General features: G+C 40.3%; 1 protein-coding gene across 1 annotated transcript in view; it reads left to right on the top strand.

The window, feature by feature from the left end:
- The first annotated feature begins 8,361 nt into the window (after positions 1 to 8,361).
- Positions 8,362 to 25,286, top strand: part of sema3b (sema domain, immunoglobulin domain (Ig), short basic domain, secreted, (semaphorin) 3B) — a 70,527-nt gene continuing 53,602 nt past the window's right edge. The window contains exon 1 of the mRNA XM_046396335.1: positions 8,362 to 8,921. The gene's annotated coding sequence lies outside the window, so the exon portion shown is untranslated. The remainder of the gene's footprint in view (positions 8,922 to 25,286) is intronic.

Genomic DNA, 25,286 nt, shown 5'->3' with positions numbered 1-25,286 from the left:
CTGCTGTCGGCCTCTTCAAGCCATTACACCTGACTGTTGAAAAATGAATCTGTTTTGTGATTCATTCTGGCTTGTGTTTCATGGGAAATTTAGAGCAAATGAAGACAGAAGCGGAGCGGACAGGGGAAGGGTGATGTTTAGATACAGTAGCAACTGATTTCACTGTTTGGACAGGCAGTTTATCCAATTAGAGGGGCCTTGTTCAGTGAGCAGTGAAGGGAGTGAAGGATGATCAGCCGAGTGTGTTTACCTTCGGACGCTCCTAGATTCTTGTCCTCCCTTAAATGGGAGGTTTGGACATGAAGATAGTGACAAATGAGAGATCAAATACTACTGGCATGTGAATGCCTGAGATTATTCTTGTTTGTACTTCGTGCTTCCAACAGTATTGGGTCTGTGTTGAAATTATTTCCACTACCAAATCATTTCTTCAGTTTGTTACCTTCCCGTAGTTCCTTTGCGCTCCTCAGTTTCTAGGGTTGTTTGGTGAAAAAGATGCCATAACCATAAACAGTCTCTCATCTTGGATCTTTGGACCCAATGTGCTCTGGCAGTGTATGGTTTCATCATCATTCAGTCCTGTGCTGTGGATCACTGGCTCTTGGTGCTGGTGCTTGGTTGACCCCCAAATCGAAGAGCTTCACCCTGAACTGTGGGATTGACAACAGAGCACAGGGAACACTTTGTCCTTCTCTCTCTCTTTCTGTCTCTCTTTCTCATGCTTTCATTTTCATTTTTCTCAGTGTCTCTCTTTTTCTCTTCATCACTTACTTTCTTTGTCCTTTTTCATGGATCAGAGAGAGAGAGAGAGAGAGAGAGAGAGAACGGGAGAGAGAGAGAGAGGCCTCAAATGTCAGGAAGTCAAGGGTTTCCCAGCCAGGGAATTGCACAGACTGCAGGACAACAATGACTCACATGCACACACACTTATGCCTGCAAAGTACAACATATGACACACATATATGACACACATATGAGCACGTAGTATAACCGCAAGATTCACACTTTCAAAAAATTTCCACCTTAACAAATCTGCATACTTTCCCATTGCCACCTGTCAGTCACACTGAGGGCCATTCACACACACACACACTCGAGGAGGTGAGGTGGTTTTCCACTCAAATTCAGCTGTGCACTCTCCAGAGCAATAAAATGGTTCTACGTCCAGTGTTAGCAGCCTTTGATGAGTCTAACACACCACTGAGTTCTGGTTCATTCTATCTGCCTACAAAGACTCTGACAGACGGCTGCTCGACTGTTATTAGGCCCTGCACCTGCTTGATGTGTGTCAGCACACACACACACACACATGCACACACCTGTTTGATGTGCATGAGCACAAACACACAACTGAGAACATTTTTCTGCATACATTTACAGGCCATGGGAGAGAAGACTACAAAGAAAAATCAACTGGGTTTCCACTGGCCTTGAAAATGTGATTTCCTTGTCAAAGAAGAAATTAAATAAGGCCTTGAAAGTTTTTTAAAAGGTTCATGGATAGCTTCAGAAGTAATAATAAGAAGATAGCAGAGACGTTTTACTTCAAGCCAGCTCTCTTGATGGCAAGAAAGTCAAAATTCTTCTCAGGGAAATTTTAAGTCAGTAATCCTTTAGGTAAAATCTTCAGGTCAGGTCAGTCCACTCACGTGATCACTTGGTATATCACCAGAGTAACTACGAACTGCTGCTCGCTATACTGTTTGCTTTAGTTACAGTATCTTATCTATAGCTATACCCACAGTTAGATCAGTTAGCACTATAGCTGACTGGATTGTATTTTGGTTCATTGATTCACCACACTCAGTGGGACACCAGACTGGGACTAGACTAAATGCTAAAATAAAATTTATGAAACTTGCTGTTGTGTTAAGGAGCTATCAGAATACTGCCATTAAAGGTATACAGTGGAATTATGAGACAGAATGGGCTGGGACAAGCTGGTTAGCATGCTATCTAAAGTGGATATCAACACAATATTTCTTTGACATAATGTCAGCATTGTTGTTTCTTTCAATATTGTTGATAATCTCATTTTTGGAATGTTTAAACTAAAATCAGGGCCATAGAGTATGGTCTACACCTGCTCTAATTGGAAAGTGTCATGAGATAACTTTTGTTGTGAATTTGCACTGTATAAATTGACTGAATTGAACTGAAATAAATATCTTACAAATTGCCCATTTAACCCAAAATAAAGCAGTTATGACTTTGAGACAATGTCCTTAAAGTCAATGAAATAACATTTCGTGGTCAGTCTGTTTTTTTGTCCAGTATCTGCTGTTGTGAGGCATGTTTTTTCAGTGTTGAATTATTGTGTGTAATTATGGGAGAAGGATGGAAGAAAATGAATTCTTTCTGGATTGTTTTTTGGCCTCCTGTGCAACATGACACTCATTTCCCAGTGCCCTGAATAGAAACTGCTCACTGGGTTTCCTTGCTAATACACTATTCAAACATGAAGCTTGTATGGCAAATAAGACTCACTTCAAAATGGGAAGCCTTTTTTGTTCTTTGTCCAGTTAAAGTTAAAAGTTCTGACTGTTCACTTTTAGGTAATACACTGACCTTTTTTGATATTCACATGAATATATATGACTCTTCTCTGTTTCTGTATTTTGGTCAAGCAGGAAGCTATAGGAGTGTTTTGGAGAGCAAAATCTATCATCTCTTCTCATCCTCATGACATAAATCATTAATGAGGTGTGTGTATCTGCCTGCACCTCTCCCTGGTCAGTCACGGGTCTGCAGTCCACAGCAATGTGTGTGTGTGTGTGTGTGCATGCGTGTGCGGGCTCTAATCCCCATATTGTGTATGAAAATGTGTTTTATTCCTTAAGGTTTATATACCTGTGAATGTGCATTAGTATGTATGAGTATGAGTTTGGTATCCTACAATAAATGGGCCGTGTATGTGTGCATTATTATGTGTATGCGTGTTTGTATCTGGTGTGTGTGTGCAGGCATGTGTGCATGAGGGAGTGATGCATACACTGGGGTCTTTGAAGTGTAAAGTAACAAGCCTTTTTAAGTTTTGGTTGTGAAATATTTATATGAGCCAGAGAGCTGCTTTGGGAGGATAAGATGAGAGAAAGAGAGAGAAGGACAGAAGGATGAACTTGTGTTTAAACAACAAATAAACATAGATCATCTGGGCCATTCCATTATTAAATTGAGCTGAAAAGATTTGGCCAGGTCCTGTCACGTATTATCACTATGCACTGTTATTTTCTTTAAGTTGACAATCTTCAAAGTAAGTTCATGTGGAGGCTTAAAGAAGATTGCAATTAAGTGGTATTTTGGTGATTTGGGAGAGGTTAATGTAAAAGAGTTGGATTTTATTGCTAACAAGGACATTTTGGAGTTTGAAGGTTGTGAAAAATCTTTTTTGCTTCACATTAGCTCCACAAAGTTCAACCTTGCCCTGTAGAACAACTCCATTCATTAAATGAACTAACATTTCTGAGTGCAGACCTGATGGCTTATTAGAAAGTGAGCAAGGGTTGTAGTTAGTATTGTGACATTATTGCATCAACATAGTCATTAGTTGAAGCTTTCAAGTTGGTCATATCATTTTTTTCTAGAAAAGCACAGCATAATATAGACAATATAAGATGTTTGCTCTTATATCATTGTTGATGTACTTACACATACAAGGGGTAAGAATAATATCATTATTATTATAAATCTATTATCTAAAAGCACAAGAACGTCAGTGCTGGTAATTTCCACAGCAGAAATTCTTGGAGCCTTGTGTTATTTTAAGCAGGCCTAGAAGTCCCCGGTCAGTGCTACTGTGTAGCACCCAATCAAATATGGCACTCTGACATGAGATGACACATATTCACAAGAAAATTTGGATTTTAACCCAAAAGACAACTTGTCTATAACTTTAAGCTATTTCACCCAAACCATAACCAAGTCAGTCCTGTTGGTAGTTACATCAGATCAGAAAATGCATTTACACATGACCCATTTTGTCATTTAACTTGATAATTTAGTTTGGTTTCTCATTTGATTTGCTTGAGCTAACACTGAGCACTTCATCATCACTGCTAGACTGCTGTCTGCTTTTACCAAATGTGTTCCCTCCTTCTCCTTAGCTGCCTCATCTATTAGTATTTAGACTTAAATGAATGTTGAATGTTTATCTCAGTATGTGTTCATGTTCATGACATGTTGTATATCTCAGGCTGCTCCAGTAAGTGAGTCCAGAGACTTGTGTCAAGCTTGCTCAGATTTGTTACAAGGCATGTAACAATGTGATGTACTGTGAATTTCCACTGCAAATTTTGGTCTTAAAGTTTCCATTTTCAGCTATTACTGCAACATGCAAACCACATGTTGTTAATGTTGATGCTCTTTTCTCTGCCACACAACGTCCTGTCCATCTGCATGTCCTGTGAATACAGGAGATCTGGTGAATTTGGCACTCCCTCTGTGTGTGTGTGTGTGTGTGTGTGTGTTAAGGGAGTGTTAAAGGCTAAACTGTGCGATTAGAGGGCAGGACAAAGGACAGAAGAAGCTGAGACCTTTACAGAGAGCCATGTGCACTTTTGGGTGCATGTTTATGAGTCTGTGGGTTTGTGTGTTCGCGCTCATCCATGAGTCTCAGTGTGTGTGTTTGTGTGTGTGTGTGAGGCCAGACGTCAGTATTGACAATAGCCTGTTGAGACCTGGGAGGAGACTGGCTTCGTTAAAGAGGCCTTGAGCAAACAGAGAATAGAGACAGACGGATAGAGGAAGGGAGGGAGGAAGGCGTGCAGGGGCAATGTTAGGCGAAAGAGAGGGAGAGAGAAAATGGAGGGAAAGTGAGGAAAAAGGTACAAATGAGGGAAATGTGGATGTATGAACTTAAAGGTAATTCTGGAAGAAGAAAAGCACTACTGGCATGGAGGGGTGTGTGAGGGTGAAAATGGAGGGAAATGAGACAAAAGAGAGAATAAATTAAACAAAGACCAGTTGAAGACAAAGAGGGGGAGAAAGAGGGATTAAGGAGGTAGTGGTGCTACAGGGAGGAGACTCATGAAGTGGGCAACAAAGTCAGAATATGAGAAAAAAATGATTAAAGATGGAGGATTGACAGAGAAAAGCAGGAGGGGACAAAAGAAGGGTGGGGTGAAGCAGTAGAAGAGTTGAGAAGCATGAGATTGGAATCAGTCGGACGGATGCATGATGGAGAAATGGAAGGATTTAAAGGGGAGAAGGCAACTTTAGATAAAGGTGGACACTGAAAGCAAAACCACAGGCTTCTCTGAGTAAAGGTTAGCTGTGACGAAGGAAAGAGGCAACAGGGTCAGTGTGTGAGTGTGTGTGTGTGTGTTTATGTGTGTGTGTTTATGTGTGCATGTGTATGACACAGAGAAACAAAGAGAATTTGCTTTGCCTTGCCCTGCACATGCCTCTCTGTTTCTATGTGAATGAAAAGGTGAGGGAAAGGGATTGTAACGTGTGCGTGTGTGTGGGGGTGTTAGTGAGTAGAAAATCAATAGCTGATAAATAAATTATAAGGCACAAAATTTCAAAAGGCTCCAGCAAAAACAAATGATTCCAGTACTCACAAGCTACAAGAAGGAAAAGACACAGGCACTGCAATGTGTGTGTGTGTGTGTGTGTGTGTGTGTGTGTGCGTGTATCTTTGTTGCAATGGAAAATGCTGGATCGGTTGGTGTTGATGTTGTCAGAATGGCGTGACATTTTTACGCGCTTGTGTCCGGTTTGTGACATCAGAGAGTGTTTCACAGGCTTATCAGCCTTTGTGTCTGGTGTCAGATATCAGTTTATGTGAAAAGCCTCATTCACACACATGCATCAAAGTGCCTAGAAGTGCACATGTGCTAAAGAAAGAAAGAGAAGGAAGGAAGGACGGAAGGAAGGACGGAAGGAAGGAATTAAACCAACAACAAATCCACCAAAATGTTGGAAGAGAGCTCAGCAGACTGATCCTTTAAAGATGCTGCTTGCAATTTTATTAGCATAAGCCTTTTTCTATACTTATTTGTTAGATGTAATTTAAAAGATGTAACAAACAAGTCTGTTTTCTTTACACTATATGGTGTATCAGAGGAGCACATAAGTAAGTACTGGAGTTGCGTTACCTTGTCACCACTACATTAAAATCAGTAGTTTTAACATGTTTTAGCCCTTTGACCACCAGTCACATATTTCACTTTTCTGCCATTGGTTACCATTCACATTACATCACATCAGCATGTAAACATTCATATAAAGCCAGTCTAATTGCAATACAAATAGGTGGAGCCTTATTGTTCCTTAAAAAATATAAAAAAAAACACTTAAGACATCTTTGGTAAAACAGCAGTAATTGTGCATGTTTTCATGTAAGGTTCATCAGTGCAAATAGTATTTTTAAAATCCAATATATAAGGTCCAATTCAGAAAGTCTGATGTCGGCTGGATGAAAAACTGAGGAGAACTCATCAGAAAGACATGATCTTCATGTGTCTGTTAGCTTTTCTCAATATGACATCTTATTCTGCTGTAATTCACTAATTTCTCCTTGTTCATTCAACTTACTGGTAACAAGGGAGACAGAAGCAGCAGGAGATTTTCAGTTGTCTGTATACACACACTTCTTCTCCCAGTCTGGATTCTCCAAGGACCTACCGTGTGTGTGTGTGTGTGTGTGTGTGTGTGTGTGTGTGTGTGTGTGTGTGTGTGTGTGTGTGTGTGTTTGTGTTTGTGTGTGTGTGTGTGATAATGAAAGCTGCTGACTGGCAGTGGTGATTGGCTACCTCTGTGGCCTCTAGAGATGGCTGTCTGAATGGTGCCAGCTAGACGCCAGACAGACGGCACGCAGCGTGTGTATGTGCGTATGTGTGCGTTTTGTGTGAGTTTGTTTGCATGCATTTGTGTTGACATAAACATACCTTCAGCAGGTGTTTGTGTGTGCATATGAGCGTACCTGCATGAGTGTTTGAATGTGAATGTTCCCATTGGCACTGACTTCTTGACCTGTGTGTGTGTGTGTGCGCGTGTGTGGGCTCATCAGTGATATAGTTGTTGTCTGGTATCTTTTTACAAATACAGTAAGAGAGTCTATGTTTTGTTTGAATGCGTCCCACAAGGTGTAGTCTTTCACCTTCGTTGTATGTGCTCTATTGTGTGGATGTTGTATAAGTGAATAATTAACAGTACAGATGATATACTGTACCCAGTGACAGTCACTGCTGTTTGTAAACATACAGTTCAAAGGTGCTGTAAGCAAGAAAGATAGCTGATTGTTGAGTCTTATTTGTAGGTCACCAAATACCAGTGCTTATAAGTGAATATCTTTTATCCCTCATTATACTCTGTATTATCTCTGTACAATTTTAAATGTTCACATTCTGGAAATTTCCTTGTATACTTAAGCGTAGTCCTCATGGGAACGTCAATGGTGGACGAAGAAGGAGGGGATTGTTTGGACCCTGTCCCTTAAGCCATGTTCATACCAGAATTGCCACAATCAGAGGATCCACTCTTGGAAATTAAACTGCCCTAATGTTCTGCTGAGAGTTCAGGTTTTGTGCACTTTGACGTAGGAAATCACACCGTTGACCTCATTGTCACTTCAACTTGACAGTGCTGACCTTTGAGGGGGATGGAGGACATGGATGGACGACTTTTTCTTTTCTCATGTGGTGCAAGAGTTGCTTATCTATTTTTTAAATGTTGTTTCAAGGTGTTATGGGCAGCCTCCAGTGTCAAGTGTGGTTATTTTAGTGTTACTTTCTAGAGCAAACTTTTGACCTGTGAGACAGGCAGAAGGGAAGAATTGGGTCACCAACCCCATCCAAGTTTTCCCAGGACTCAGAAGCAACTGTTAATGTTTAAAACTATTTCTCCTTCTTCATTTAGGCGAGTGAAATCTTGCCCTGAAACCTCTAATCATGCATCTGCATCATCCAACCAATGTAGCCTTTTTTCATCAAGTTCTACAGCAGAAACAAAAAAGCATCAAGGACATCACAGCTGATGAACTCTGGACCCGAATCAGTTTTTATTTTTCAGCTCCAAATTAAATAGAATATTAAAAACAACACCTTGAACAATGAAACTGAAAATAAATCAAAGTGTTAGGTGCACCCTTGTCCCAAATGCACCCTAATTCTCGTCACCATTGAATCGCCCCCAAAAAATTGCTAGATCATCAAAAAACACACAGAGACAAATGGACGCACACAGCAGCACACCTCTGAGGACAAAGTATGTTGAATCATAATAGGGGGAAGACACTGGCTGGGTGACACAGCAAGGGAGTGACTTTACCTCTGGACTGTGGCAGAGGGAGTGGCGTTGAAAGAGAGAGGAGGGTGTGTGTATGTGTGTGTGTGTGTGTGTGAGTGTGAGTGTGTGTGACAGAGAGAGCTTTGCTTTCACGCCTTGCTGAGCAGTGAAAGAGTATCTGTCACAGAGAACAAGCCAAAAGACAGAGCGTAAAAGTTTAGGCAAAAACAAGGAGACACAGGGAAAAGGACAGAGGAAGAGAAAGATGGGAAGAAAGGAGAGATAGAGAAAGAGTTGGCTGAAAGCAGCTTCTGTCTTCTGTCCCACCCCCTGACTGTCTTCCCCTCCTCTCTGCCCGGCCGGGAAGCGAGAGGAAAAAGAGTGCAGAGAGACGGAGAGGGAGCTCAACCACGCTTGCTGTTTAGCACAGGGCTTAGGAATTCCAGGACCTTTGGAGTTGTGTGTGCACACACACACACACACACACACACACGCTTACACACACATGCTGCTTTTCTGGTGGTGATACAGGACTCAGAGAGAGAGAGAGAGAGAGAGAGAGAGAGAGAATTAGAGAACAGTCCTTTCCTGTGGACTATTTGACCATGATGGCACCTGCCAAGGGGAAAGTGACTAGGAGGGGCTGAGGACTGAAACAGGACGAACGCAGGAGGAAGAAGCTGCTGATGAAGGTGAGATTTTGATTTTCTGACATTGGCTCTGGTGTCTGTCTGTGTCTTTTCTGCCAGGATCTCTGTCCATGTTAGTGAAGATGTTTGCCAGAGGTTATAATTTAATGAGTAACTGATGTAGGAAGTATTTTGTGTATTTGACTGTGGGGTAAAAGTGTGAATGTATTCATTTATTCAGTTAGCTTTAATAACTAAGCCAAAATGTTGTATGCTTTCAGTTTCCTGAAGTAAAAGTGAAGCTGGGGAATGCCCTGTTCAGGTGTTTGTGTTGGAACCATGCAGCTCTGAATGTGTCAGTTCTGCTGTATTTGTGGTTTCATATCTGTGTTGTTCATTTGGGTGATATATTAGTCTGGTTGGACAGAATAACTGTTGACTTTTCACAGGAAGTATATGCAAGTAAAAACATTTCAACTGGATTTGATCTCTGGATGATTCATTGGAGCATAAATCGGCAAAGGAGAAAGAGTTGGCGTGCATGTGGGAGAATGTCTGTCTTAGATGTTTAATTTCCTGGTCCACCAGTGGAAGTGGGGGATTTAGAGAAAATTATTATTGTTTTTGCAGAGAATCGATGCCAACTTATTCAGTTGGCATTGATAAATAACATTAAAGTTCTGTTTTCAGTTTGAGATCATAATACGGTCTACATAAACATATGTCCAGTTTCTGCTTTCAAATGGTTTGTGTTAAAAGCATTCTAGGAATTTTAAATCAGTAGTGAACAAAGAAACCAGTCGTCATATAGTGGAAGACTATAAGTCTTTGGTCCTTTTACACCTGCAGTTATTGTGTGCTTCATCCTTCCACTCCTCCCTCTACCCTCCATCCTGCCACACTCTGCCACTTTTGTTCTCTAATCTCATTTACTTCTGCCTATTCTGTTTTTTTTTTTTTTTTTTTTTTTTTTTTGCTGAAATCCCACATCTAATGACAGAGGCTTATCCCATGCCACTCTGCCTTGCTCTTGTCCTTTCTTCCACCCATTTCCTTTCTTTAACTTGTCCTCTGTGATAATTCACCCACCTTTATAAAGCTTTCAATATCTGTTCCCTTTTGTAGCATCAGTGTCTTCTTTGTTTATACCCAGCTCTCACCACACAATTTTTTTGTGTGGAAGTGGGTGTATATGTGTTTTCAAGCTCACAGGTGTGCATTTGGTCTGTCATCTCACCTTTTCAGACTTGTAATCCCCGGTTTCAGTGATCTTTATAACCCCTCCACCCCTAACCCACTTTAACCTGCACAGTAACCCTCTATTACCATACCAGTGAACGGCACATTAACCCTTAATTTGCCTTTGCAGTGAGGTGTGTTGTCTGTGCAGTGGTCCAACAAGGTGTCACCTTATATTTATTGTGTGTTTTAATTACAATGTGGTAATGCATAAAGGTCCTTTTCTTTTTTCTTGGTGATGTTCTATGTGACAACCATGTGCTGCTGAGCTGGGAGATCAGTTACACCTTCCTTACGTGTCCTGATGGTTTTATTGGGCACCTCCATTTGGTGATTTGTGATGAAAATGCACTTATGTCTGAGGACATTTACGTTGAACAGGTTTTTATATCTTCCAACCACAAATGTTTAGGGCTTTAAATGGTGTCACCAGTGTCAGCACCAGTTGGGTCAAGTCTACAAATTAAAAAAATATAAATGGACTGTGGAAAAGTCGGAAAGAAGTGAGCTTACCAGATCTCTCGAGGCAACTCCTCATATTGAGGCTAACGCTTGAAAAGAGATGATTGCTCTGGTTCTGTTGTCTTGATTTTGATCATTTTACTTTTAAACTGACCATCATGAGACACACAATATCACTGGAGGTGCTGATGGTATTCAGTGGAGTACCCTGGAGGAGCCACAAAGGTGAGATCCTCACACTTTGAGGCCTGATTAAAATCCATGACTGTATTATGTATGCTGCAGTTAAGGATAAATAAAGTGAATTTGTAAAGTAGTAAACCTAAATGACAACAAATTGCACATCTAGACAAAAATATGGAAACTGAGTTATGAATCCGAATAGGATATCAAGCTAATTAGCTTGATAGCTGCCAAATTGGACATCAAAAGTATATAGTTATGGTTTTATTAACTTTTACATGCCGGCCCTCTGGGATAATCATCCTCCCTGTGGCTTATCTCTCACTCTCTCTCTCTTTTTTTTTTTTACTACACTTTAGTCTGCTGCTTGGTTGCTTATCCAACCAGCGACATTTTGTTCCTGCAATTGCACTTTCGTTGCTCTACAATGTGGAGATTTGGAGTTTCTGTAGGTGTGACTCTTTGCATTGTCTTTTGAGCCATGGTGGTTATGGCGCAAGCTAATTTCCCAGCTCTTCCTCTGTATGCCAAACACACAGCTGTGGTTGCAGATTTAAAATACAGTCCTGTGTATCAGAGGATTTTTCCCAGGACAGACCCAGTGCATAGGACAGCTTACACATAATTGCTTCACCAGCCGGTTACATTCGCTCGTGTTCAGTCATTTTTAACCTAACAGCTCCTGTAGGTTCAAGGTGGGTCTGCTGATTGCCTGGTGATGAATCAGCCACCAAGGCAACTTCCTGGTTGAGATGGCTATACACTGATCCACTGCCACACCTTCAAACCCATTAACCCCCATCTCAACCCTTCCTCACTGGAAAAACCCATTAACCTTCCTCTTAACCCTTTCCTCAGCCTGAACTATCTACCAGGTCAGCATAAAGTAGGTGAAAAATGTGTAAAGCAGAACATAACTGTGGTACAATAACTTATGTGTCTGAGGACCACAGGATTAATCTTCCCTTTGACTGTCTGTGTTCGTTGTCCATTTGCCTTTCTCTTTCTTCATGTGTATGATGGAGTGAAGAAGGTATAAGGACAGAAGAACCGATGAGGATAGGCTGTGGAGAGATAGAGAGAGAGAGAGAGAGAGAGAGAGAGAGAATGATATTGGGCAGCAATGTCAGCTTTCCTTTGTTTAAAATATTTAATGAGTGTCTCTGCTCTCTTGAAATATTGACTTTTTTCCCATATAGCCAGAGGGGACTGACGGGAGCAGAGGTTGTTCCCTCATTCAAATAAAAAGCAAAAGGCTGTTAGCATCAAACTTTCATCAGTTACTTTTATTTATTTATTTTGAGTTTTTCAATTTTTCTGATTAAAAAAAAAAAAACCAACATGATATTTAATCTTGATATAGAAGTTACTGCTAATGAATGGTAAAATGTATGTGTGTGTGTGTGTGTGTTACAGTGTCACATGAGTCCATGTAAAATACGTGGAACCCTGTTTTGGTATCTCTGTTGTATGCTCAAAATGTGATGTGATGTTTTTACTCATAACATAACATACTGAGGTAAAAATAATACTAAAAAAACATTATTCTGATATGATGTTCTCATGCATAAAGAAACAACTATTTCCTGTGATATTAAAATGCTGTTCGTCTACATGTCACAGCAAACTGGGTCCTTCAGGGAGGGTTGGGAGTCTTGTTTCATTTGTGGAAAATGAAGCAAAAAAAGAAAACTATAAACAGAATGTGTGCAATAATCACACACCTAAATTGTGCATGAATAAATGATTAAATACAAAACACAGTGTTACAAAATGGAACAAAATGCAGCAAATTATATCTTTATAAATTGATCACTTAATGACCCAAGGTAGCAGCTGTTTGTTATTCTTATTCTCTCTTTTCATCTAGATATTTGGCTGCTTAGGACATATACAACAATGTAACATAACAGAACTCATGTTTGAAACGTGTCATTTGATGTGCGAAGATAACCAAAACCCCTGGATGGATGGATAGCAAAAGAGCTGAACCTGAGGTCAGCGAAGATAGTTACCCTAATTCATCACAGAGTTAAAAGGCTAGAAAAGGAAGCTAGAATGTCTAGCATAGATAAAAATGAAGATAACAGCTTAACTGATGTTCAACTCAACCTTTTGCACAGGTCTTAAAAGATAAAAGAAAAAATGAAAGGATGTACAAAATGAATCAGGATGACAGATTTCCAAGCGATGAAACCAGCACTGAAACTGTGTAAGGACACGTGAGTATTAGTTATGTTTTGTAGCAGGGAGACTAGAGAGGCGCAGAGAATAATTCATCAAGCAGTAGGAGATAGAACTGGGTTAAAATTTTCAGTAACAGTGCCAATATAATTTTTGGAGACAAAAGTTTTGGAGTTTTGGAACAATACCAACATTTTTCTTTGTTATTTAATAACATACTTGATTGAACAGCACATTGTTCCACAAAACTGTTATCAGCATTTCATAAATTAAGCCAAACTTTAAACGTCCAGAATTTGTGGTACTTAACTCAACTTGATTAACTCATCTCAAAGTCATGACTCATGTGAAGAATCACCTGATCCTAAAATAAGGATCACAATGAAATGTCAGACCAACCAAAAAAAAACAATCAGCACAGTATAAAATCATTTAAGGTTCCACACAAGTGAAAAGCTAAGTGATGATGTCTGGCTGGCCGTGCAGATGGAGTACATTTAATTGGTTTAATCTGATGACATCTGGCGACTGATCCATCAGAGACCTAAAACATGAGGATGAGGTTAATTAGACTTAAATGGTAACGTGGCTCAGTGTCATCAGATAAAAACGGATCACTGAAAGTGATGATGGCCTGAAGAAAAGGTAAGGCTGAGGACACGGTGTTCAATCTCAGTTCACTATCAGTGGACTGTTCACAGTGAGTGGATGGATGCGTAACCTGGATGTCACACCACTGGGTCAACCGGTTTGTGATCAGGTTGTTATTTCCTGAGCTGATTTGAAGGCTGTTCAGGGGGAAGGAAATATGTTGAGTGATATCCCGTATCACTAGCATTTGCCTATGGTATGTACCCTGATTAAACAACTCCAGTTGAGCCCAAACTAAAATTAGAATGTAGTATAAATTAGAAAGAAATTAAAAATTAACAGGTCTCGATTGATGTCAAGCCACTCTCTTTGTTGTACACAAATTAACTGCTCCAAAAAGACATTACCAACCCGCAGAGGTCAATTTCACAAAAGTAATCTGACTGTGAAACGTGTCTAAATAAAATGAGAAAAAATTATGACTTGTGCATATCCTGCAGTCAAATTGACATATTTCATACCTAAATCAAAATGTGCACCACAAAACTTCACACAAAATAGCTGCGAAAGTTCAGTAAAATAAGAAAAAAAAAAGAGATTCAAAATTCAAAACAGTCTTTCAGGGGAAAGAGAAAGAAGAAACAATTTAGTGGATGAGATTTGTGCAGATTTTTCTTGGCCCATGATAAGTTCACACTCCCTTCTTGACTTGGTCAAGGCTCATGCTCTTCATTCCTTGCGTATACTGACTGCCTTCACCACAAACATCCATCTACTCCAGCTGCAGAGATATGAAATTGTGCTTGTGGAGTTTGGCAGTTTGTCAATTGTGAGTGACAATATGTACAGGCAACTTCATATTTAAGATCTAAAACTTAAGTTTAGATCATAGTACTGATAATTAGTTGAAGATATGTTGCAGGTCTACACCGATCCTGGTCTGATGTTATTGGTAATAAGAGACAGGAGAAGATAAAATACTTGATAAAATATTGATATTGATTGATAAAATACAATACCTGTCACTGGTTTTTAAAAAATTTCAAACGAGATCCTAACTATTTAACTGGCAATCGATTTATATATATGTAATGCTGCCCTTATCAGTCTCAGGGTATTAATATTGTCCTGGGGGCTGAGACAACAGGCTGTGTCTCTTTATGCTGATATTTATTTAACTTATAATAATTATTGTTTATGAGTAATTCATAGATAAAATATTTAACATCAGTAATTGGCAAATCAACATTAAAAAAACACATCAGAAAAAATGAACAAAGTAAATATACCACATGTACAATGGAATATTCCTGCACACAAGGTGGCTAAAAACTGCTCTGCTTCTCTCTAAAGATTTCTCCAACACGTCTCCTTTTTACATTTGGTTTTCATCTACTGTCTTACCATCCACTGTGCTTTATTAGACGCACATGTACACACACAAACATGCACACACATTCTATCGCCCTTCCTGTCCCTCTTAATTTCTTCTTTCGTCCTCCAATGCTCAGGTCTGTCCAGCACTGTTGCAGAACAGCCTCTCCTTTGCCAGGCTGACCTGTAATTGCACTCTTGATTCGTGAAGATGTGTGTGTGTGTGTGTGTGTGTGTGTGTGTGTGGGAGTGTGTGAGCTTGGAGCCTGTCCTGTCCTGTCACCTTGGGCGGCCATGCAGTATTGAAGGTGAGGTGGAATTAGGAAGCTTTACGCAGGAAGATCGGAAAATAACGAGATTCTCTGCATCCCTGTCTCTCTCTCTCACACACACATAAGTACCCAAACACACATTATCACACATATACAAGCACCCTTAGACTTTCAGAAACATTTTCTGTCTCTGTGCGTGCACACACACACACACACACACTGTGTCCCAGAGGAATGCTTGAGGGGCTTATGCAGGGGATTTTGCTGTTCTGCAGTGTGCCTGTCAGATAAGGAAGGCGATGCAGACCTGCTTGGTGACACACTACTGAGCGTGTGCATTACAACCTCCCCTCATTCCTCTTCCCTCTTTAACCTGTCACTCAAGTGACTTGCCACCCTCTGCTGCCACTGGTGATGATACCACACATGCGGACTGTCTGGTATCTCATTTGGTAAACTAATAAACACACACACATAGCAGGGATTATTCTGTTCACACCTCCTCTGCCTCTGTCAGCTACACACCCATAAGACAGCTGGTTTTTGTAACATCCATCAGACTCATGTTTTATTATAAACAGACCTAATTTATGATGTGGGTTAAAGATTTGCTGCAGTGCTTTTTCTTCTTTCTTCATTTCTTCGTCATTGTTTTCTCCTTTTTACCCCTTTCTTTCCTTTTCCCTTTTTATTTCCTTCACCTTGTCTCTCCACTACCCTTAACAACCCCCAACTGTTTCCTCACCTCCTCCCTCCCTATTTGGCCTGTTCCTCCTTTCTGTCCCTCTACTTCACTTACTCCCCTTCTTTCCCCTTTCCCTTCTCACCACCTGTAATCCTGCTTTCGGCTGTTCTGCAGCTGCTCAAGATCACAGCTGGAGAAAAGCAGAGAGTGACAGAAATCAGATAGAGAGAGAGATTTTTAGACTATGGCCAGGTTTTGTTTTTGGGAGCAGCTGCTAATTCCTTAACATTATTTTCATTATTAATAATAACAGCAGTAATGATTGATGTGGTCTGTGGTTGAGCTGCTTGTTAAGACAATGGAATTTTGCCAGTCCTGTTAAATTCAACATTACACCTGTCATTTGCACCTACATCCGCAGCCATTCACTCCATTGTCTTTCAGCCTTTCTTCCAGTTAGTCACAAACTTTACCTCAGTTTTCATGTCCAAGTCTAGCAGTTAGATCCAGTTTATGAAGAAAATAATGTAAAACTGACAAAACTAATATTTTTGTAATTCATTGCTGTGGTTTGCTGGGCAATTTGCAGTAAGGGGGCATAAAAAAGCTGAGGATGAGACAAATAAAATTGTGTTTAGGCTTGATATGTTCCATCTGCAGGTGTTAATCACCTATAGAAACTGCCAACCTTAACTTTTTCTACAATCACATTAGTATATGTTATATAACACACAAACCTATCAGGTCTTTGTGTTCAGTCTTGTGAATGTTAGCCAGCTTCCCTCCACATCCACCCACCCTTCCATGAAAACCCTTTTGCCTACGCCCTTGGTCTCTCCTGTCTGAACCAGTCACCCTCCACCACCACCCTCTTTGCTGACACCATCCCCCAGCCCCAGCCTCTTGGCAGCTCCTCCAGGCAGGCTAATTGACTCAGTCCCAGGAGGGGGGGATCATGCCACATTTCTAATTTGGCTTCCCCTCCTCCAGATAAAAGCTACATCCCTCCATCCTTCAGCCCCCCCACCCCCACCCCCAAGCTCTCACTATCTACCATTCTATCTCAATTTTCTTTGTTTTTAGTTTCACAATTGTATATTTGTTTGTCTGCTTCTATGTAGCTTTATACATCTTTCTTAATGTCTTTCTTTTTTATTCTTTGGCTGGGTGTCTACAAGACTGCCAGCCCCAAATGCAGACATAATATACAACTAAATACATGAAAGGACACATACACACACACACACACACACACACACACACATGCACGCTCACACTCACAGAGCACAGCAGCTCGCCTTTGCTCACCATGGGGTTCACCTTCAGAGAGCCTCCATTTCCACAAACCGCACCTGGGGACTGTGATGGGCGTGTCTCAATGTGTGTGTGTGTGTGTGCGCGCGAGTGTGCACATGCAAGTGCGTGTCTATAAGCTGAGAAGCTAACAAGCAGATGGATAGAGAACAAAGACATTTTGTTATTGATTGTATCACACAGTCTACAAGTCTACAATGCACAGATTGGAAATTGGAAAATTTGCACTTGTGTACACCAGCAGAAAGATAAAGGTGTGTATGGAGTGTATACTGCACTGCTATTTATACTATACTATGCAGATGAGCATCTGCACATATGATGTATTTGTGCATGCATTGCAAATCCAGTGCAAGAGCATGTGTGTGCAGTTTCAAACTACTTTAATACTTTGGAAAAACATCTCAGAGAAGTGAAGTAAACCCTTAAGAACACTGACCCAAGGAGGAATTTCTTGACACAGTGGCTGAAATTCAACAACAAATACACACACATGTCGAGTATACACACAATAACACAGCAGCACAGCAGAAGTTGGGCATCCTGACAGGTTCTGCGCAAGAAGCATGTTTGGTATGTAGCAGTAGCTGTGGCCATTAGTAAAATGGTATTTTCAGATGGACAGATAAGATATTTTAGCTGGAGGCTCAGGGGCAGCTGGGCTTGTGGAAAACACATTTGACACGTAGAGAGCTGTTACCTAAAGTACAGCATGTGGAAAGATTTCAGGTCTGTTTTTCGTATTTAAGAGAGGAAAAGGCATCCCGGTTTTTAACTAACAAGTGAGAGCTCTTTGGACTGATAGTTTGTATCCTATTATTAAGAGTTCTTTTTGTTATATACTCAAACAGATGCACAGAAGGGATATGTTTTTGCATTGACTTTTTCACAGCTGCACCATAACAGAAACCAGATGGCTTTAACTTTTCATCCAGTTTTTGGATGTTTAAAGAACAAAACATTTTTATCATCTCAACTTCAGCCAATGGGACATTTTCTAAATTCAGGTAAAGCAGGCAAATAATATAGAGATCCAAGTTCAGTTGCAGAAGAGAAGCTTTTAGCAAACTAATTGTTATTGTTTATGAAGGGGAAGCCAGTTAGGAAACCTTATTTTAACACTACCAAATGTGGGGACTATGCTGTCCACAGTATCCTCTGTCCACATGGTCCTCAGGACAGGAAAGGGATTTTTCAGCAATATAGTTGAACACCAAATCTCATAGGAGGAGTTGAAGACAGGGAAAGAGTGTATCCAAACCTAGATAAGTGAATTTAAAATTAATTAAGGATAGCTACATGCAAGATACAAATAGATTTGCATCATACACCATTGCACACTTAGGGTAGTGCCTGGCTGACAACCCAATAAGAAACAATCCTAATGCTGTTTTCAGAACAGATTAAGTAACCCTTTTATTGAACCCACCTTCCCTTTATTTTCCAGCTAAACTGAGCTGCAGTTACAACTGAATGATGAACTGACATACTGTTGCACTGTTGGCATTCATGTTTATTCAGGATGAGGCTGATCCCCCTGAGACATTTGTCTCAAGAACTTCTGTAGCTAGTTCAATGAACATGTTTAAGGAAATTTTAACCTGTTTTTATTGGCAGGATGGAAAGTTAGCATCTTCAAATACAGAGCTGACAGCCTTTTATGTGACTACTGACTATTAGCTGAGACTATGAAAAAAACTGGCTGGTGTCTTCTGTGTGGGTGAGGGGGCTTCAAAGAGCAAAGTCTTTCATGCTTCAGACCCCATATGCTTATATACTGCTCATTGCATCCCTCATTATCACTGGCTTTGTGTATGTGTGTGTGTGTGTGTGTGTGTGGTTTGATAACCACCTCAACTGTGAATTCTTATGTTGATTAAAAAAGGAAAGTCTGTTCCTGTATGCTGTATACATTTGTGCACATACATCAACTGCATGCATTTTAATACATTTGTGATGCGGGACAGTACATTTGATTGATCATTTGCATGTTGAATGTGACTCCTTACACATGCAGGGAAGGAGGAAGAGGAGAAAAGGAGACTCAAATGTAAAAGAGAACAAGGAAGGGAGGTGGAATACGGGCAGAAAGAAATGAAAGACGGAGGAAAAGATTTATACACGTTTAGCTTTCTATGATGAAATGCAAATAGTCAGGAAAGTAGTAATTAGAGGTACTGGTGCTGCAAAAAGGGCACCAACAGGTTATGTTACGCCCCGTTCTTCTTTTCTTTATGAAGTTGGATGGAAAGATATACAAGAAGGGTTGTGGTAGATGCAGAAAGGTGGAAAGTGGAGTTGAGGGAGGCAACCAGGTCAGATAACCTGCATTTGTACCTATTTTGCCGATGAGGACAGAGAGGTCAGTAGCTGATGATGGTGTCTACCTGAGGGCAACATAAACACACCCATGTCCCTTGAGAATCTCTCCTTTGTGTAAGCACTGTGCATTTTGAATCTATATGCATTTCAAGGTGTGATCAGTGAAAACATATCATAATATAACTGGTGAAAATCTAAATATCTTTTCAGATATCTGGATTTCAGATATCTACAGAAAAAGAAGATTTCCTAATACCTGAAAAGAATCTGTATTTGGTGTTGTGAGTTATTCATTGTGTCTGTGTGTCGTGTGTAGAGTGTGTATTTCTTTGTGTGCATGAATGACTCCATCTGTTTTTTGACAGTAATGGTGATAGATGAAAGAAAGAAACATTATTAGTGACCAGCATTCAACAGGGAGTTTAGTCTTTATGCTGGAAATATAAGATAAGATAAGATAAGATAAGAAAAGAAAAGAGCAGGCTGTGACATGCTGAAAAACAGTTGGTTTCACCTGCACACCTGGACACACCTCTACTCTACATAAAAACACCTAAAGCTGGCAGTGCTTATATACCTTTGGGGCTGTGTAAGCTATCACAAAATGGACATTTTATTAACTTCACATTCTTCATTCCCAAAAGTAAAAAGATATTTATTTTTAAAGCAAAAGTCTAATAATACACATGTTTGAGTGGGTTTTTTTACTCGCCAGTCCATTGCTGAGATCCTAACATTGGAAGATTTTTATTGTCACTGTGACAGTTAAGTCATTTTGATATACAGCAACAAAATATTCATTGAATTTACTGAGAAGTGTTCACAGGCCCATCAACATGCTATTTAACACACCAAAAGCTGACTAGGAGACCAGGTCTTTGTCCAGTGGTTATCAGATCACCTTCTCCCACTCTATCACGGATCCTGTCTATCCAGAAAAAGATGAGGAAGATGTAGCCTCAAGACGTCCTGAGGAGAAAGAAATTTAAGAGGTGTTAAGCACCACTGCTGATGCTGCAGTGAGGGAGATAGTGTGCTGACATAGTGGATGGTGCAGGCACCATTCACACTCAGGCTGAAGATTTAAACAAGGAGCCTTGGTCAGAATTAATCAATAGAATCAGAATCAGTAAACAGAGAGCAGAGTAACAGACCCTTGTCCACCCACTCCTTTGGATTCTGGTGTTCAACTTGCTGTCAGTATTATCTTGGATAAAGTGGTACAGTCTACCTCTGTGTCTAACCTACAAGCCAATCATCTTCTTCTGACTCCTTCCGCTGAATCCTGTGTCACTGAATGGTGAGGATCAGTTTTGAATCTCTTGCCCAGCTTGGGTGAAACAGAGGAGTGATCCTCTATACCCGGCCTAAAAGCAGACTCTCCTCCATCTCCACTCCCTCATCTGACTCCTCCTTCTGAATCGGATTGTGACAGCCAGACACTCCTGTGACTCTGACTCCACAAGTTCCTTCAGTTCCTCATGATGGATTTCTTGTCCTAACTGCAGTACAGGATGACCTGACAGTCAGGTCTGTCAAAATGAAGACTGGATTCTAAAGCTCCTTTGGTTGGTTCAGAAAAACACTGTGCTGCTGTGACAACGGAGACGACTTCTCAGTTTGATTATTTCCTTTCATTATTCCTTTTCAAAATAATTACGTAATAGTAGCATTACAACCAGCCCACATTACTTTATTATTCTGACTTTTTGTGAATTAGTGTAAGACTAACATTATCCAACAGAAGTTGCATTAAATGTATCAGTTGTATAAAGGTGTAACCTTTATAATATCTCGTGTAATATCTAAGTGTCTTTTTTATTAGGAATAAGGTACTTACTAGAATACTGAAACAATTAAATGTGCAAATTTGACCAAACTTCAATTCCTGCATTATAAGTGCAAAGGGATAGGGGTCGGCATGGTAAAAAATTCTTGACCAAGGCACTGGTAAAAAGAGACAGGTGAGACAGGAAGTGTAAATTTAAGACTTAATCCAATAAAGTAGAATCAATCAGCTTCGAGACCATTAAGCTTGTCGGCCTAGTTGAAAAAAACTGAGTCTATCCATACCTTGTGAGATCAATTTAATCTGATCTGAGACACAGAAAGACAAAGGAAGAGGAAAGCATCAGAGTCAAAACCCCTTATTCAGTTTCTGGCCTCTCGTCTTCCTCTCTGCTCTTCCTTTCATCCTGACATGAAATAGTCATTAGGTATAGTGGTAATTCAGTCCAGCCGTCTTTCCACATTAGCTAATGTGCATCAGGAATGTCAGGAGTGTGTGTGTGTGTGTGTGTGTGTGTGGTGTATTCATGTGTACTGTATCTGGAACCCTGTGTTTGCGGGTCTGCATGCATCAGCATTTGGAAGTGTGTGGTTCTGTCAGGACTACTGATGTTGTGTGTGTTTCTACGTCAGATGGTTGGCATGACAAGGTTTTCTGTTCTATGGCCGACAGGTGCTAAATAATAAAAGCACAGAGAACAAGTAAGAGTAGAGGAAAAGACAAGCCAGAAACACGAGGCAGAGGCAAAGAGATGCAAGAACAGAAGAAAAAAATGTGGAGAAGGGGAGAAGAAAGTGGAAGAAAGAAACACAAGGACTGAACTGATGAGAAAAGTACAGTTTGTTCAACCCTGAAACTCCAAAACATCACTTTCTCCTCTGAATGTCCTTGCTTTGTTTAGGTTATCACTCCTCCACTCATAAAAAAAAGATCTTCATTGCTCCTCTCAGCTGCTGTTGGCGAGCAGTGCCAAGTAGCACCAGAACTCTTCTCATTATGAAAGGGAGTGGAGGTTTGGAGACAGGAGGGAAAAGCTGTGCTGTAGGGCATGACTGATAGTTTGTTGGTATTGTGTGTCTTGTGTATGGATAAGGTAATTTCCCCCTTTGAAACACAAACTCCTACGACAAAGCGAGAGAGAGAGACAGTGGAGGAATGTGTGTGCGGAATAAAATGGAGAAGAGACAGACACAAAGGAAGGAGACGTGACAAGGTGACATCTAATGTCAGGTTTCTGCCACTGTCGCCTCTGTGTCTGCATTGTATGCACGTGTATATGTGTGTATCTTTCAATGTATGACTTACAGATTCATGAATCTGCCTGCTTTCATTAGGCTGTCGCTTAATTTAATGTTCAAACTGTATCTTAAACACAATAAATGTTAAATGGATGCTCTGCTCAGCATTAAGCTGAGTGTATAATGACAGTGTGTCAACAGAAATTGTCAGCTATCTGCCAGTGTTGCATTTCATTGATTCACTCAGATCTGAGACATCTGTACTCAGGGGCCCCTCGGTAACCCTATACATATCGCGCACACCCACACACACACACACACCCACTCACACACACACACACACACACACACACACACACACAGACTCAGAGGCACACCTGGGCACAGTGATTACTACCCCAAGGGCAGCTTTGAGGAGGACAGCTGTGAGCAGAGAGGGAGGCCAAGATAAACTACAGGAAGAATGGTTGAAGAAATGTTATAGAGAAATAGCACAGCTACCACACTGCAGTGCTACTGTGTGATGGCTGTTCAGAGCGAGCTGACTACTGGTTTTAGCGTGAATATATAGACTGTTGATGGAAGTTTATTAAAGATCCTGACTTTTTTCTCCTTATGGTACTACTGACAAATGATCTTGTTGTTTTGCATAGAAGGAGACACTTTGGCCACACTTTAATACACAAAATAAGTTTTGTGAGTGTGATAGCTAAATGATACTTTATCGTTACGTATACTTTTACCTTTAAAACTAATATTAAGACTAAAAATAGAGAGAGTAGTGGAAGTCATATTTCAAAAATAAACATGTCAACACTAAATACTAGTGTAGTGTATACACATACTGTGTATTTTATAAAATTAGGAAATGGAATAACAAAGAATGGAAATAAAAGCTTCGATACCCATCAGAATTAATGCATGATTAGGAATACTAACAATAAGTTACATGAGCAACTAAATATAAATGTATTAAATTATATAGAATATCAATTGTTAAAACTGCTAAAACATTATAAAACACAACAATTATGCCTTTCCTTTTAATGAACTTGTGTGAGGAGGAAAACAGTTTGACTGGGCTTGGACAAAAAACATTTGAATAATGTCCATAGCTGAGGGTGCAGGTTGGCCAAGACAACAGCAAGAGATGGAAGGTGATGCATGCTGATTATCCACAGTATACTCACCTTATACTCACCCGTCCGGGGAGTCACCCGTCTTGGGACGGGTGAGTATAAGCTAAGCAATGGGACAAAGTTTGGACAACTAAAGGAATTCCTTACTGCATTTTTTTCTTCAGTGAAAAACTCACATACACACCACTGCTGGGGTGCTCTCTCTATGTCTCCTTCTCTCACTGCTCTCATATTCACACTTTCACACTCTTGTCATCTCTTGGCAAATTAAACTGTCAGTCTGTCTCATGATCAGGCTCTCTGTCTCACACTTTCTGTCTTTAGCTTTACTGTAGAATAAGCATTTGTTCCACCTACACTCTTTAACACAGAGATAGAGTGTGAGTGAGAGAGAGAGAGAGAGAGAGAGAGAGGGTAGATGTGACACCCAATATCCTCTAATCCGTTCCTCAGTGTGTGTGTGTGTGTGTGTGTGTGCGCACGTGCATGTGAATCCTCTCACTATGACGGTGCCACACACAGTGAAGCTTATTACCTACTTGCTGCATACCTCTCTTGATGTGTGTCATGCATTCCTCAGTGACTGTTCATCTGCATCTTTAATTGTGTGTGTGTGTGTGTGTGTCTTACTACATTGTGGATGTGAATCTGTTAACACAGTCACACTGTGGGAACTCACCTTCCTTGTGGGGACAAAATTTGGCCTTATAATGTAAATCATTCATTTTTAGGCCGAAACGTTTGGACTGGGTTTAAGGTAAGGGTAAAATTAAATTTAAATTATGGATAAAATGGATTATGGATAGTGTAGGTCTCCAGAAAAATCTAGGCAATGTCCCCAAAAGTAATGGAAATATGACTATGAGTGTTTGTGCTTCATGGATGCAAGACTATCAGGGAAGTTCACATCTCTTCACAGTAAATGTCTAAGCGGATTATATCTTTACCTCAACACTGGCTCATCTACGCCTCTTATATTCCCAAACTGCTGACTGCTGCTGAGTTTCAATAATGTTGCAATGCAGTATGAATATTCCAATGTCAGCCATAGAACAGTCCATGTGTTGTCTAATTCATAAATGCCTGTGTTAAATCTGTCTTTGCAGTAACTTCTTGTCTCACTACAAGACTTCAGTCATGTTGACACTTATGGAAATGAATTGAGCTGAGGATAAGGGGATTTGTTACCAATCCCATCTGTCATCTTCCTAAGTGGTCTGAAATCCCAGATTATATGCTAGTTCTCCTGAGAGGATGATGAGCTGCAGGAGGACTGAAGCCTTTTGAAGGTGCAGGTTTCACTTTTTACTGCTTTATACCTACTACCACTGGAAAGGAATAGTTTGAAGAAAGCTAAACAGCTGCTTTAGAATTGCTGCTTTAGAAGTTTTGTTGTTATTCCTAAAGTATAACAGCTGCTGCATGTGCAGCATGTGCAGAAAAATGCATAATTACACATAGACCATTACACAGGACTTAATTTTCTTGAACAATCTAGTGAATACACTAGTGTAAATTAAATCAGATAAACAGTGAAAACATGTCATTTTCCAGAAGCTGAGTGTTGCACATTTGCCAAACCATTGCAGCATAACTGAATTCAGCTTAAGCAAAGACAGTTGTGTATTTACTCCTA

This window comes from Scatophagus argus, chromosome 8, assembly GCF_020382885.2.
Source record: "Scatophagus argus isolate fScaArg1 chromosome 8, fScaArg1.pri, whole genome shotgun sequence".
NCBI classification, from domain to species: Eukaryota; Metazoa; Chordata; class Actinopteri; family Scatophagidae; genus Scatophagus; species Scatophagus argus.
Note: the sequence above shows the minus strand (reverse complement) of the source record. Positions and strands in the feature narration are given on the sequence as shown.